Genomic DNA, 15,942 nt, shown 5'->3' on the forward strand with positions numbered 1-15,942 from the left:
CTGCTACCAAAGAACAGGTTTTTCTCAGAGTGAGCTACACTTGACGTAAAGGTGCCCAAGCATAGACGTGGTGCGTATGCCTCCGATGGGTTTCCATCTTCGGCACAATCACTAGCAGGGCGATCGCCTACTCCACATGTACCACGATCTCCCTTTTCTGCTCCGTTTACCACACCATCAGCAATTTTGCGTTTAGGCTAGACAGAGCATGGAGTGTCAGCTTGAGCGCGTTTTAACATATATATCTTCGGTTTCTCCTCTCTGCCGCAGTTTTGTACTGAGCTGGGGGTGTTGCCTGCGGCCAAGTAGTCAATCCGAACAAGTCGCTTGTATTTATCTTCCTGACAAAGGCTGTAGACGGGATACCTACAGCTTGAGCATTCGGAGCAACGCTGGTAACAAGCACTGCACCATGGTTCTTGTACCAAGCGAACGCAGTTTTGCCATACTTCTCACTTTCCTGAAAAGTGCTGCCTACAGACAGGCAAAGGTGCACAGGTGCCGATACAGTGGCGGCAGTAGTCATCTGATGTACCCTTTCAAACTTTGCTTTCGTCTTTCCGGAGACGAAACTTCTGAACGATCTTCTGTCTGCCCCTGATCTCTCTGCGCACGAAAACTGCTGCGTTGAAATAACCCTGCCTTCTCTAGCCTGAGCCATCTTTCTGGCAGCGGCAGCGTAGCTGAACTTTGAGGTCAATTGTTGGAAACTTGTAAGGGTTCTGTGATCCGTTTGTTGCTTGGTATGAATTCGTGTTTTAGTGCCAGTGCTTTATCTTCGTTTGATGTAAATGTTGACCCTAGGCCATTTGAAAGCTTGTCTTTGTTTTCTAACTTGCAATAAAGCAAGGCATAACAATACCTTCTCACGCGTACTTGATACGGCTGAAAACAGTACGAAGTAATTTACGAAGCTTATCTGTTCAAACAAGGCATCGAGCTTGAATACGAACACCTTTTGCGACACACTTCATTTGTATTAGTGCACAAGTTGAACACCTTAGAAAACGATACATTGAAACTTGCAAACAGGAGTCTATGAGAAGAGGAACATAAAAAAACATTACCTTGTCCACAGCGTCACTCAAAGCACCACAGCCAGCTTTCATCTAACTTATGGAGTTCAGAAGAAATCACCAATAGTTCGTCTAGTTAGTCGGCACTGCTACCGAAGAGTTGTGTTGGGATGGGTTTAATTGCGCATAAGCAGCTCAGGCTATCATGCGCCAAGCACAAGGTTGTAAGTGGCATACACTATTTATTTTACAGTTTCCGTGAAACATTTGCTTGCTTTAAAAAGCTAAAAACACATAATAGATCGACAAGTCCGCTTTCACCTAAAATACTTTTCCTTAGCATTTCAAATCTTGTGCATGAAAGTAAAATGTGGTTTATGGTGAGTTCCTGTCCGCATTCTTCACGCAGAGGTTTGTTTTCTTTTCTCAAAAAAATATTTTGTGTCATGTGTGTGTGGCCAATGCGGAGACGGCATAAAATCACTTCTATAAAACGTTGTTGATGGCGACATGATTTACATTCCCCTAAAGTGGGCGTCACCAACTGCAGTTTATTATTTACCTCCCTACTCCATGAAGACTGCCATTCATCCTTTAGTTCGTTGTGGCATATCTTTATGGCATTTTTATGTTCTTTATTCCTTTTCAATGGGCCTGGGCACCGCAAAAGTGCCCTCTCATTGCCTTCAATGCCGACATGACTCGGGACCCAACAAATTGTTATTTTATGTCTTCGAGGAGAGGCTGTTGATATGTTGTGTATGATTTCGCCGAGTAGCGGTGCAACTGCATTTTTGTGGTGAAGGGCTATGAGAACCCTTAAGGAGTCTGTGTATATAATACTGTTTGTAATGTTCTCGTTGACTATTTTGCTTACAGCCACTGCCAGAGCATAACAATCAGCTGTAAAAATACTTGCACACTGAGATAATCTCAGTTTTTTCCCATTTTCCATGCACTATTGCACTTCCAACCTGTTTTGTTGTCTTGAATCCATCCGTGTAAGATTGTGTGCAATTGTCATACTTTTCTTTAAGAGCTAGAAATTCTTGCAGGATGTGTTCAGGTAGTGTTGCATCAAGACAAAATTCACTGCCACCATGGTACAGCCTTCCTGTTGTGTCCGACAACAGGAAGGCTGTACCATGGTGGCAGTGAATTTTGTCTTGGTGCAATACTGGGGAGGGCGTTTAGTATTTCTTATTCTTTGCATTTATCCTCAAATCGAAGTAACAAGGGTTTGATTGACTGAGGCCTATTTTTGGACAATATTTTGGAGGCACATTTAGTGACAATGGGGTAGCATATATGTTCTGGTAGCGAGCGTATTTTCAGGATATATGAAAATGTGAGCAATGTCATAAGTTCTAGAAATGGTTCGTTTGTGTCTTCATAAAGACTTGCGATAGGTGATATGTCCTATAAGCGCCAGTAGAAATACGCAAACCTGAATTATGTACAGGGTCCAAGCGCTTCAAATATGAAGGTTTTGCTGACCCGTATACAATGCAGCCATAGTCTTGGCAAGAGCGAATGACTGAGCGGTAGATGTGCAAAAGGCACGTCCGGTCAGACTCCCAGTGTTTGCGTGAGAGGAATTTGAGTATATTCAGAGACTTGGAAGCTTTCTTTTTCAGGACGTTTGTGTGAGGAAGGAAAGATAGCTTCCTATCAAAAGTTAAACCTAGAAAATTGTGTTCGTGTTTTACTGATAGTGTGATTTCATTTAGGTAGATGGTGGGGTTAGTGTGCAGTCCTCGTCTAAGAGAAAAGAGAACAGCCACTGACTTTTGCGTGGAAAACTTGAAATCATTTAATCTGACCATGATGTGAGCTTATTTACAGTTAGCTGAATCTGCCTCTCACATGTTGCTACGTTTGATGATGTGCACGCAATTTGCAAGTCATCTACATAAACTGAGTATATAATAGATTTCGGTATTATTTTAGCTGTAGAGTTCATTTTTACAATGAAAAGCGTGGTACTTAAAATGCACCATTGGGACACACCAGTTTCTTGTGTGAAGTTTTTAGAAAGTATGGAACCAAGACGTACTTGAAAGGATCTTTTATGTAGAACGTCAGCTAGACATTTTAGCATCCTGCCGCGAATTCCAAGCTCTCCCAAGTCCCGCAGGATCCCAAACCTCCATGTAGTGTCGTAGGCTTTTTCAGGGTCAATAAAAACGGCAAGGCAGTGTTCCTTATGTAGAAACGCTTCTCGAACTGTATTTTCGAGGCGGACAAGGTGGTCAGTAGTGGAACATGTTTTCCTGAAGCCGCACTGGTGAATGTCAAGCGGTTTTTGGGATTCGAGGACAAACATCAGTCTGATATTTGTAATACTTTCAAAGCACTTCGCAATACAGCTCGTCAGGGCAATTGGCCTATAACTACCTGGAGAATTTGGCGACTTTCCAGGCTTCAAAAGTTGCACTATAATGGCCTTCTTCCAGGACTCAGGAATTTTCCCGGCTATCCAGATTTTGTTAAACAGTTTTAACAACGCCTCTACAGAGGTTTCTAATAAATGGGTAACATTTCGTAGTAAACATCATCGGGTCCTGGTGCAGTGTGTTTGCTAGCTGACAGTACTTTATGTATTTCTTCTAGTGTAATTAAAGCATTAAAAGTTTCATTTGCGCTACCAGTCTTTGGGAGTTTTTGTTTTTCAGCTGTTTATTTGTACTTTAAAAAAGATTGTGTATTGTGTGTAGAACTTGGAACCGCAGCAAAATATTCTCAAAATATTTCTGCTTCTATACTGGTTTGTGTGCCAGAGGTTATGAAAAACGGAACTATCAAGGGGGAGTATTTTCCATCCAGTTTATGAACTTTTTCCCACATGTCTTTGGATGTAACCGAGCTGTTGATAGAAGATACATACCTCTGCCATGATTGCTTTTCAGCTGTGCGGTAGACATACCGAGCTTTAGATTTTGCCTTCTTGAATCAGGTTTTCATGTGTTGGGTAGCGGCGTAAAATTCCCCATGCTTTGCTTTGTTCCTTTATTGCCCTTCTACATTCTTGCGTATACCATGCTTTCCAATTTTGTCTCACCACACCGGAAGTCCGAGGAATGGCTAGGTGAGCGGCGGCAATAATACATGCTGTGAAAGTTTCATTTAATTTGTCCACATTAGAACTGTCCGAATAGATTTCTTCTAGCGCAGCTTCGCGGAAGAGCACCCAGTCGGACAAATTTGGCTTCCAGCGCCGAGGTTTTGTCAGAGTGATTGATGGTGATGATGCTAGGCTGATAATGACTGGAAGATGATCGCTCCCATAGGGGTTGTCAAGAGCGCCCCATTTAAAATCGGTAAAATCACTTGGTGAGCAAAAAGACAAATCTAGGCAGCTGAATTTGCCAGTGCTTTGAGAGTAGTATGTGTGTTTCCCCGTATTTAACAAATATCGTTGCACAGAATAAAATCTTCTAAAACCTGACCTCTGGCGTCAGTTTGTCTGCTTCCCCAAAAAGGGGAGTGAGCCTTAAAGTCACCAACTAAAAAATATGGCTCTGGTAGTTGTATTAAAAGAGTTTCTAAGTCGTGAAGTGTGACAGTTAGATGAGGTTCAATGTATATGGAACATTGTTATGGTTTTCAAATGTAGCACTGTGACTGCAACTGCTTCGTATGTGGTTTTAAGATCGATTTTTCGGGTTGGAATACCACCTTGGACCACAATAGCATTGCCATCAGAGTCTGCTTGGGTTTTGTTGATCGCAACGAAAGACTTGATTCTTTTTAAGGATGTTTTTATTCTGCGGTACAAGGTTTGTCTCCTGGAGACACAATGCGACTGGGGAATAAGAACCTAATATATCTGTTATGTCAGTGTAATTGTTCAGAAGGCCACGACAGTTCCAGTGAACTAAAATGCTATGGTAAAATATTAGTTGAGGATAGATTAAAAGCCTAGGTAGTTGGATCCTTTGAACCTGTTATTGGGACTTTGTCCCTTCTTTTCGCTCGAGAGAGCTTTGCCGCCGCTGATGCGGCGGCGATGAGGAGATGTGTCTATCACATCCTCAGATATGTTAGACGTTCGTGCAGAAGGCACTGGTGCACTTGTTTTAGATCTTGCCCCTTGGGACAAGGCATTCAGGCCCGCTGACCTGGGGGTCAGCGCAGCCAGTTTTAGGGGTAGTGAAGCAGCACCAGCTACTTCCACCAGGGGCGCGGATGGCACCACCCCAGACTCATTTTTGTGGCCTGGGTAGGTGCTGAAGACTCCGGTGGTGCCGCGCTCTGCTGCGCCACAGAGGAATAGGAAGGGTGTTGGATTGAAAATCTTTTGCGTGCTTCGGTGAACGTGATGTTTTTTTACCTTTATAGTGATTATGTGCTTTTCGGTCTTCCACACCGGACAGCTACGCGAATAAGCAGGATGGTTGCCCTGACAATTTGCACAAAGATGGGGTTGAGTTTGGCAGTCTTCGGTTTGGTGCTCATGTGCAGCACACTTTGCACAAGAGAGTCGGCCTCGCCAGCTTTGTGCACCGTGACCGTACGTCTGACAGTTAAAGCGATGTCATGGGTTCGGAATGTAGGTTCTCAGGTTGAGTTTTGTGTGCTCCACCTCCACAGACTCGGGGAGCACGCTCAGTGAAAAGGTAAGGACAAAGTGTTTAGTCTCGATTTCTTTGTTGTCACGTCTGATTTTTATTCGGCATACATTTGTCACATGTTCTTTCAGCCCTTCCAGCAGTTCCTCCTCTGTCACGTACTTTACGTCATGGTCAGAAAGAACACCGCGAAGAGTATTCAAAGAACGATGTGGGCTAATCACAACAGGAATGTCACCAAAAGCACTGACTCCTGAGAGTTTCTCATACTGATGATGATATAAAAGTTCCAAAAGCAGGTCTCCATTTGCAAGCTTCTTGATCTTATAACCCTTGCCTATAGCTTCAGTCAATGTCTTTGCAACAATGAATGGTGAGACTTGTCTTGCTGTTTTTTCTCAGTGCTCACTATGAATTACATGAAAGTGTGGGAAGGTGCTCTTTATTTTCAAAACGAACTGGGCAGTTTGGTCGGTGCGCCCTCGTTTCGAAGGAGGGCGATCACTTGAAGAAGACCAAGCCATAAAAAATGTATATTGGTCGGCGGCGGCGCCAGCCACCTACCACGGAGCCCAACGAGGGGACTTGACAGGAATTGGCAATCAAGTCCTGCCCACGCCAGCTGTACACCGTAACTATAACCATATATGCCGTAACTCAGTGTGGTTAGCCACACAAAGTTAACCCTCGCCGCCTGGAAGTAGGAAGAAACGTAGAAGGTAAGAGAAGACGGCAGTTGTAAGAAAGGGGTAGGAAAGTGAAATATGGATGGGAGGACAGGAAAATGCGACTGCCGATTTCACTCGGGTGGGTCAGCCCGGAGGTCCCTTGTGTGAGAAGCGTGGGCCAAATTTGTGTGTTGCCTCCGCCGAGGGGCCTTAAAGGTCCAAACACTCGGCATCAGCTCAACCACCAGGATCCCCTTTTTCACAGACAGAGCGATGCCACGCACGGCTAAGCGTGGGTGCTCGGGGTCCGCGGTGTCGCACAGTACACGCAAACAGCTGATTTAACAGGTGCCAAAGCAGAAGAGGAAAGACCAAAGCAGAATTTGACAGGGTACATCAGACGCCTACTGCCGCCACTGTATCGGCACCTGTGCACCCTTGCCTGCCTGTGGGCAGTACTTTTCAGTAAAGTCGATCAATAGAGAGAAGATCTCGAAAGATCAAAGTCCAAGTTCTGCATTACGACATTAAGAAATGACGAAGAAGCACCGGCACTAAAACACATTAACTCCTACCAAGGAACAAACGTACTACAGAACCCTTACAAGTTCTGAAATAAACCCTAACTTCAGCTAGGCTGCCGATGCTAGATAGATGGAAGCCTTGCATCGAAACTACAATCGCTCAGGCGAGAGAAGGCTGGGTTATTTCAGTGGAGCAGTGTACGCTCGCAGACGGATCAGGGGCAAACAAAATTTCAATCAAACGTTTCCTCTCCGTAAAGATCAAAACAGAATTTGAAAGTGTATACCAGACGCCTAATGCCACCACTGTATCGGCAACTGCGCACACTTGCCTGCCTTTGGGCAGTAGTTTTCATGAAAGTGACGAGTATGGCAAAAGTGCGTTCGCTTGGTACAAGAACCATAGTGCAGTGCCCACTGCCAGCGTTGCTTGAAATGCTCAAGCTCTCGGGATCACGTCTACTGCCTTTGTAAACAAGCAAAGACCAAGTAGACCTGTTCGGATTGACTGCTTGGCTGCAGGCGATACCCACAGCTCAGTACAAAACTGTGGCCAAGTGCGGAACCCGAAGACAGATATGTTACAGGGCGCGCAAGCCAAAAATTCATTTTCTGTCTCGCTTAAACGCAAAATTGCGCCTAGAACAGGAAGCCCATCGGGGGAACGTACCACGTCTAGATTTGGGCACCTCTACGTCAAGTGGGGCGCATATCTGAGACAGACCAGTTCTTCAATAGCAGTCCCCATAATCTAGACGAATCATTCATGCTTTCCTCTGAACTCCATAGGTTAGATGAAGGCTGGCTGTGGTGCTTTGAGTGACGCTGTGGTCATGGTAATGTTTTTGTTTATGTTCCTCCTTTCAAAGGATACTGTTTGCAAGTTTCAATGTATTATTTTCTATGGTGTTCAACTTGTGTACTAATACAAATTAAGTGTGTCGCAAAAGGTGTTCGTATTGAAGCTCGATGCCTTGTTTGAACAGATAAGCCTTGTAAATTGATAAGTACTCTTTCTAGGCGTATTAAGTACGCGTTAGAAGGTTTTGTTATACCTTGCTTGATTGGAGTTTTGCTATTGCAGCGCTTCTAAATGATTATGACGTTGTCTAAGTCGGAATACAAAGAGAAGCTTTCAAATGGCCTAGGTTAAATTTATCATCAAACGATGATGAAGCACTGGCACTAAAACACACAAAATCCTACCAAGGAACAAATGGATCACAGAACTCTTACAAGTTGTGAACAATTGACCCTAACTTCAGCTACGATGCCGCTGCTAGAAAGATGCAAAACGTGCATTGATACAACGATGGCTCAGGCGAGAGAAGGCAGGGTTATTTCAACACAGCAGTTTTCGCGCGCAGAGGGATCAGCGGAAGACAAAATATCATTCAAATGTTTCGTCTCCGGAAAGACCAAAGCAGAATATGAAAGGGTACATCAGACGCCTGATGCCGCTACTGTATCGGCACATGTGCACCCTTGCCTGCCTGTCAGCAGTATTTTTCAAAAAAGTGACGAGTATAGCAAAATTGCGTTCGCTTGGTACAAGAACCATGGTGCAGTGCCTGCTGCGAGCGTTGCTCCAAATGATCAAGCTGTAGGGATCCCGTCTACAGCCTTTGTCAAGAAGCAAAGTACAAGATTATTTGTTCGGATTGACTGCTTGGCCACAGGCGATACCCCCAGCTAAGTAAAAGACTGTGGCCAAGTGCACAAACCGAATACAGATATGTTAAAAGGCGCACAAGCCGACAATCCATGCTCTGTTTCGCTTAAACGCAAAATTGATGATCATATGGTAAATAGAGCAGAAAAGGGAGATCATGGTACTTGTGGTACAGGCGATCGATCTGGTAATGATTGTGCCGAAAGTAGAAACCCATCGGGGGCATGCGCACCACGTCTAGGCTTGGGCACCTTTACGTCAAGTGTAGCTCACTCTGAGACAAAGCGGTTCTTCGGTAGCAGTGCCGAACATCTTGAGGAGATATTTATGCTTTCTTCTGAACTTCGGAAGTACGATTAAAGCTGGCTGTGGTGCTTTCAGTGACATTGTAGTCAAGGTAATGTTCTTTTTTATGTTCCTGTTGTCAAAGACCCCTGTTTGCATGTTTCTTGAATGATATTTTCTAAGGTGTTCAACTTGTGTACTAATGCAAATGAAATATGTCGCAAAAGGTGTTTGTATTCAAGCTCGATGCCTTGGTTGAACAGATAAGCTTTGTAAATTGCTTCGTATTGTTGCCACACATATCAAGTACACGTGAAAAGGTTTTGTTACACCTTGCTTGATTAGAGGTTTGCCATTGTAGCGCTTCCAAATAATTCTTGGCGTCTTCCATGTCGGACAATAGAGAGAAGCTCTCAAATGAACAAAGTTCAAGTTCTGCATTACGAAATCAACAAATAATGAAGAAGCACCAGCACTAAAACACATTAACTCCTACCAAGGAACAAACGTACCACGGAACCCTTACAGGTTCAGAAATATACCCTAACCTCAGCTAGGCTGCCGCAGCTAAAAAGATCTAAGCCTTGCATCGAAACAACAATCGCTCAGGCGAGAGAAGGCTGGGTTATTTCAGTGCAGCAGTGTACGCGCGCAGAGGGATCAGGGGCAGACAAAATGTCAGTCAAAGGTTTCGTCTCCGTAAATATAAAAACAGAAAAGTGAATATTAGCAAATCAAAGTGGATGAGAGGGATCGAGTGAAGACAGCATTCGTCACTCCCAACGGATTGTATGAGTTTAAGGTCCTTACGTTCGGTTTACACTCGGCGCCAGCAACATTTCAGAGGCTGATGGACTCTGTGCTTTTGGGACTGAAGTGGTAAACATGCCTGGTGTATCTTGATTACGTGATCGCGTTTTTTGCTAGACTTGAAGAGCATCTACTCCGTTTGCTAGCTGTATTTCAGGCCATACGATCTGCGGGCCTGACACTAAAACCCGAGAAGTGCCACTTTGGTTACGAGGAGCTGCAGTTCTTAGGTCACGTCGTTAGCCAAGAAAGTGTCCGGCCTGATACTGAAAAGCTCTCCGCAGTCGCCAAGTTCGTAACACCTATGGACAAAAAGACATTGCGGCACTTCCTCGGTCATTCCGCCGATTATCGTCGGTTTATTGCTGGCTTCTCACGAATTGCCTGGTAATTAACTTCACTGACGTGTGACAACGCTTTCTTTCGCTGGGGTGAAGAACAGCAACAAGCTTTCAATGGGCTGCGGAGGCGTCTGCAGACACCAACTGTCCTGGCGCACTTTGATGACGACGCCCCTACACTGCTTCATACGGGTTCTAGAAACGTGGGCTTAGGGGCTGTGTTAGTGCAGCGCGTAATTGCTTACGCCAGCAGGACCCTATCTAAACCAGAAGCGAACTACTCGGCAACCGAAAAAAATGCCTTGCAGTGGTATGGGTGGTTATGAAGTTGCGCCTTTATTTGTACACTCGCCCCTTTCAAGTCGTTAGCGACCATCACTCTTTCTGTTGGCTGACGAACTTAAAGGACCCTCCAGGAAGACTCGCGCGTTGGAGCCTTCGATTACTAGAATTCGAAATGGCAGTTATTTACAAATCTGGAAAAAAAGCACACGGATGCAGATTGCCTTTCGCGAGCGCCGGTAGAACCTTCCACTATGACCGATGAAGACACTGCGTTTTAGGTCAGCGAGAGGACCAGGAATTGCTCCCTCTTATTGACTTCTTGGAGAAGCGAACTACGGTTGTGCCTAAGATTTTCGCCCACGTAATCTCTTTATTCTTTATTCGCAACAACGTACTTTAGAAGAACTTCCGTCTTGGGGGAAACAGTCATCTACTCGTCGTCCCATTGGCTCTCCGCACTGAAGTTTTCCAAGCGTGCCACGGCGAGCCAATCGCCGGTCACCAAGACTACACCTACTCGTTGGCTAGAGTACAGCACGGATACTACTGGCCAAAACGGCCGGCGACAGGATTACTGCAAATAGGAGGCTGGTAAAAACCCCAACAGCGAAGTAACTGCCATTGCTCATTCTAAACCTGCAGCACCATACCGATTCAGAATAATTTAATGAAGTAGGAAGTTCAGTACACTGGAGGCATTCATTGATGAGAAGAAGAACGCCGCCACTATGTGTGTCCCTGTCAGACCGGTACACATCCTAACCGCACTGAAATATTTCTGTATTGGCGACTGATTCTGGAAGTCAGGATTCTGTTCCGATCACTATGTGCGGTTGGACAGCGGGAAGCGGAGCAGCAAACTCTTCTATCTTGTTTCTCAAGGTGAGGACGATGTAATATCTCCGGGGAGTTGTCTGCCAGATTCCACTAGTGAGAGATACTGCGCCTTTCCTTTCCAGTAAAATAGATAGAACGCAGAGTTTAGACATCACAGTTAAGTTTGTCATCGAGATGCCGCCAGTGACAGATACATCTATTTCGAGGAACCTCGCTGGTGAATCATAAAAACCATAAGTGCCTACAAAACCATAAGTACAGTAGGAGGTCCCAAAGTAAGACTGTCTGGGGGACCTCCCATCAGGAATACATACAGGAATAAATGCACAAATGTGGCAGAGGATCTGGAAACAGATAACATCAAAATGAAACATATTAAAATTACAGCAATGAATACGGCAATGAAAAGCGGGCGTAGGTTTTCAAACAAACAAAAAAAAGCAAAGGCACACAACAGGCAAAGCGCAAGAACATTACGAAAAACACAAAAGATAAACTACATAGAATGGACAATGGATGGATGCAAAGATAATAAGAACGGAAGCGGTGACAGATAAGAACATTCACAATGACAAACACATTGAGCGCTTGCTGTCGGAGTGGGGAACGAAAAATGCGATTAAAGCATCCTTCGGTAAGGTATGAAGCTGAATTCTTTGATAAGTGATGTGTTTTAGTAGAGTGTAGAAAGTGGGCTTCGAACGGGCTGCGAACGGGCTGATTTAACTGCAAGCGGTAATGAATTCCAAGTATTTATGGCGGAGAAAAAAGTAGTTTGTTTTTCGTAATTTGTGTTTACTTTTGGTAGTAGCATATGGCTTTACTCAGAGAACCGAGTGTTATTACTATTAGCGAGGAAAGACTCAGAGAAACAGAGAAGTTGATAATTATCATTGCGAGCGCAGTAAATTAGGAGATCTAACCTAAGATTAAGGAGGCACTTCATGGGAAGAATGTTTAGGTCAGAGTAAAGGGGTGAAGCATGTGTTTACTTTTGCACTTTTGGTAGTATAGCATAAGGCTTTGCTCAGAGAAACGAGTGTTATTACTATTAGCGAGGAAAGACTCAGAGAAACAGAGAAGTTGATAATTATCATTGCGAGCGCAGTAAATTAGGAGATCTAACCTAAGATTAAGGAGGCACTTCAAGGGAAGAATGTTTAGGTCAGAGTAAAGGGGTGAAGCATGTGTTTACTTTTGCACTTTTGGTAGTATAGCATAAGGCTTTGCTCAGAGAAACGAGTGTTATTACTATTAGCGAGGAAAGACTCAGAGAAACAGAGAAGTTGATAATTATCATTGCGAGCGCAGTAAATTAGGAGATCTAACCTAAGATTAAGGAGGCACTTCAAGGGAAGAATGTTTAGGTCAGAGTAAAGGGGTGAAGCATGTGTTTACTTTTGCACTTTTGGTAGTATAGCATAAGGCTTTGCTCAGAGAAACGAGTGTTATTACTATTAGCGAGGAAAGACTCAGAGAAACAGAGAAGTTGAAAATTATCATTGCGAGCGCAGTAAATTAGGAGACCTAACATAAGATTAAGGAGGCACTTCAAGGGAAGAATGTTTAGGTCAGAGTAAAGGGGTGAAGCATGTGTTTACTTTTGCACTTTTGGTAGTATAGCATAAGGCTTTGCTCAGAGAAACGAGTGTTATTACTATTAGCGAGGAAAGACTCAGAGAAACAGAGAAGTTGATAATTATCATTGCGAGCGCAGTAAATTAGGAGATCTAACCTAAGATTAAGGAGGCACTTCAAGGGAAGAATGTTTAGGTCAGAGTAAAGGGGTGAAGCATGTGTTTACTTTTGCACTTTTGGTAGTATAGCATAAGGCTTTGCTCAGAGAAACGAGTGTTATTACTATTAGCGAGGAAAGACTCAGAGAAACAGAGAAGTTGATAATTATCATTGCGAGCGCAGTAAATTAGGAGATCTAACCTAAGATTAAGGAGGCACTTCAAGGGAAGAATGTTTAGGTCAGAGTAAAGGGGTGAAGCATGTGTTTACTTTTGCACTTTTGGTAGTATAGCATAAGGCTTTGCTCAGAGAAACGAGTGTTATTACTATTAGCGAGGAAAGACTCAGAGAAACAGAGAAGTTGATAATTATCATTGCGAGCGCAGTAAATTAGGAGATCTAACCTAAGATTAAGGAGGCACTTCAAGGGAAGAATGTTTAGGTCAGAGTAAAGGGGTGAAGCATGTGTTTACTTTTGCACTTTTGGTAGTATAGCATAAGGCTTTGCTCAGAGAAACGAGTGTTATTACTATTAGCGAGGAAAGACTCAGAGAAACAGAGAAGTTGATAATTATCATTGCGAGCGCAGTAAATTAGGAGATCTAACCTAAGATTAAGGAGGCACTTCAAGGGAAGAATGGTTAGGTCAGAGTAAAGGGGTGAAGCATGTGTTTACTTTTGCACTTTTGGTAGTATAGCATAAGGCTTTGCTCAGAGAAACGAGTGTTATTACTATTAGCGAGGAAAGACTCAGAGAAACAGAGAAGTTGAAAATTATCATTGCGAGCGCAGTAAATTAGGAGACCTAACATAAGATTAAGGAGGCACTTCAAGGGAAGAATGTTTAGGTCAGAGTAAAGGGGTGAAGCAGAGGCTGTGTATGGCCTGGATGATATAATTCAAAGCACTTGGTTCTGAAGATGAGAAATACGTAATAAATGGCATGAATAGGTATGACCCCAAGATGATATGCAATAATTGAGGTGACTGTTAATGAAGCCATAATATAGGGTCAAGAGAACAGGGCGAAGAAAAAAATGTATAGTTTTTATTAACCCCCTTATTCCAAATGCAATTTTTTTACTTACAGATTTGGAGCGTAAATTAAACTTTAGGTGACAGCCGAGCGTGATGCCGAGAAATGTAACGGCGGCAGAGATAATATGATCTCCCAGACGAATGTGTGGGTTCGTGATAATTTGCTTTTGATGAGTGCGGAATATCATGAAGGTGGTTTTTGTAGTGTTAAGTTGTAGCAAGTTATTTTCGCAGCAGGAAACAATATTCTGTAAGTCTGTGTTTAATTTGTTTATTAGGCGTGTGAGATTACTATCCTGAGTGAATATCGTTGTATCATCCGCATCAAGAATACACTTAGTGTTAGTTAGGAACAAAGGCAAGTCATTTATGCAAATGAGGAAAAGAAGTGTACCTAAAATGGAACCTTTTGGCACTACTAAATTTTAGGTTACAGGGTCAGAGAGCATGTCTTGTAACTGGAGAACTTGTGTACGGTAAGATAACTACGTAAAAGGGCTAAAGCAGGCCCACAGATGCCAAGGAATTCTAATTTAGTGTACAGTATTGTATGGTTAATTATATCAAATGCTTTTTAGTGAAATCCAAAAAACACGCACCGGCAAAAAAGCCATTATCTGTATGTTGTTTACTACTGTTGTGAATTTAATTAAAGCTAGCTCTGCGCAGTAATTAGGGCGGAATGCAAATTGCTCTTCTGCTAGCAGTTCGAACTTAAGGAGGTAGTTCATTATGCGATTGACGATTACCTTTTCAATTACTTTACTAATGAAAGGTAATCTAGTAATTGCCTTTTTTAAAGATCGGTATCACCTTACCCTTTTTAAGCTGAGCAAGAAAAACACCAGTCCTAAATACTAGATTTATTATGTGACTAAGAACATTTGACAGCTCATGACCAACCAGCTTTATTTTGAATGACGGAATTCCATCGCTTCCTGGAGTATTATTTTTTAGGCTAGAAATTTAAGAGTTCATCTGGTGAAGTAGGACGTAATTAGAAAGAATGAGGGCATCGACTAGGGCTACATAATCTGCTTGGAGGCAAGAAACTGTAGCGCAAGAAGAAGGAATTGAATGCATTGACAAAGTTGGATTGATCAGTTAAAGTACTCTCGCCATCAGGAACTTTTGTTATGCTTATTTTATTTTCAGCTAGGTTCAAAAATTCTTTAATTCTTTCCCAATTCTTACGAGTGTCATTTCCATTCCTAAGTATCTCATTTTGATAGTATTCTTGTTTACAGCGTTTAAGTGCGGCGGAGAGAATATCCGAGTATTTTTGAAAGCGCTGTTTTAGGTGAAATTGAAATGGCTGTGTCATAACCTTTTTGAGGAGGTTATTTTTTTCTTTGTACAGTTTAGAAGGCTGTTGGTGATTCATGGGTTCCGCGGAAATGAATCCCAATGAGTGACGGGGCTTATTGATGTGCATGGGCTAATTTTTTCTTTGAGCTTCACGGAAAATTTACTGAACGCGTTATTGGCGCATATTTCTCATAATATGCTATCCCAGTTAGCCTCAGATATTCTCTCAAAAAACCGGCATCCATTGATCGATTGCTTATGGCATATTCTGGCGGTCGCCTTATTAGAGCATTCGATTAACAGAAAAACAGAGCAATAGTCCGTGATATCAAAGCTGATCACTCCTGCGATCTGAGGCGTAATAACAATCGATAATGCATGATCGATGGGAGTGCTTGAGCCTTGATGAGTGATGCGCGTAGATGACTCTAATAATGACTCCAATCCGTGGCGGAGCAAGCAGTTTGTGTATAACGAAGAAGAGTTATCATAAAGTTGAGTTATATCAGTATTAATGTCACCTAAGATGACAACGTTCATGTTTTAACATTTCAAATTTTGAAGGATGACGTCTAGTTCACGACAAAAATGCTCGTAAGATACGGAAGGTGAGCGATAGATACTACATATGATAGTGTTTTTATTTGAAGCAAAAATAGATTTGTCAAATTCTGGCCAGATTGATTCGCACTTTTCTGTATGAAACATGATGTTGTGACGGCGTTTGTAAGATATAGCGTTCGAGATAGACTGCAGATCCACCATGCCGGTCAGTTCACCTATAACAATATTCATTTTGATAGCCGGGTAAAGCAAATGGCCTATCATCGTCAGATGACAGCCATGTCTC

The sequence above is a fragment of the Amblyomma maculatum genome, chromosome 7 (genome assembly GCF_055883805.1).
Source record: "Amblyomma maculatum isolate TAMU_Amacu chromosome 7, ASM5588380v1, whole genome shotgun sequence".
NCBI classification, from domain to species: domain Eukaryota; kingdom Metazoa; phylum Arthropoda; class Arachnida; order Ixodida; family Ixodidae; genus Amblyomma; species Amblyomma maculatum.